We start from the raw sequence: 785 nt of genomic DNA, 5'->3' as shown, positions 1-785 counted from the left end.
TGACAGCTGAGAAAAACTGGTATGAGACTTGTATCCCATAAAGTAAATCCATCCTGTCTTTCATACATGGGAATACCACCATCTGGAAAAACAAGATCTACATGTATTTAGCCAAGTACTGAGTTGATGCTGCTGTGGTTTTTGACCATTCCCCTCTAAAATATTTGATAAATAAATATTTATCATAAAGTGGTGTAATATAATTTTTACTTTATTTTCAATACTTTGCTAATGAATAACAAAGAATTTTCATGAAGGATGGGCTTCTTCTATTATCAGAGATGATGCCTTTCTATAGCCATTGAGAAAACAAGGCAGTGTTCTACAGGTGTAGTTATTAAAACTTATTTCTAAAGAGCTTGTATGTTAAGTAATGTTCTTTAATAATGCATTCGAATTACACTTAGGTTTTTGGGTGGAGGCTACATGTAAGAAACTAAAAATTCTACCTTTCATGTCAGTAAGACTGCTTATTAAGGCATACAGATCTCTTAGTGTAATGATTTTTGATAATTTACAAAATAGTCTTACACATGTTTTCTAGCTTCTCAAAAAATCCATTGTTAGATGATACTGGTTTTCATTTCCCAGGTGAGGAACTGAGGCAGTAAGAAGTTATGCATTTTCTTTTTCTTGCAACTATTACATGACATCAGGAGCGGAATCCATGTTTCTTGACTCCAAATACAATTTTGAGAAATTTTGCCTCAAGTGGGTCTCATTTACTGAATTGTCAGTGAGATTTTTGTGCTTAAATAAATTATTTTGGGACCTCATTGAATTAA

The sequence above is a fragment of the Otolemur garnettii genome, unplaced genomic scaffold (genome assembly GCF_000181295.1).
Source record: "Otolemur garnettii isolate 467f Iridium unplaced genomic scaffold, OtoGar3 scaffold00006, whole genome shotgun sequence".
NCBI classification, from domain to species: Eukaryota; Metazoa; Chordata; class Mammalia; order Primates; family Galagidae; genus Otolemur; species Otolemur garnettii.
The sequence above is the reverse complement of the archived record's forward strand: the minus strand, read 5'-3'. Positions refer to the sequence as shown.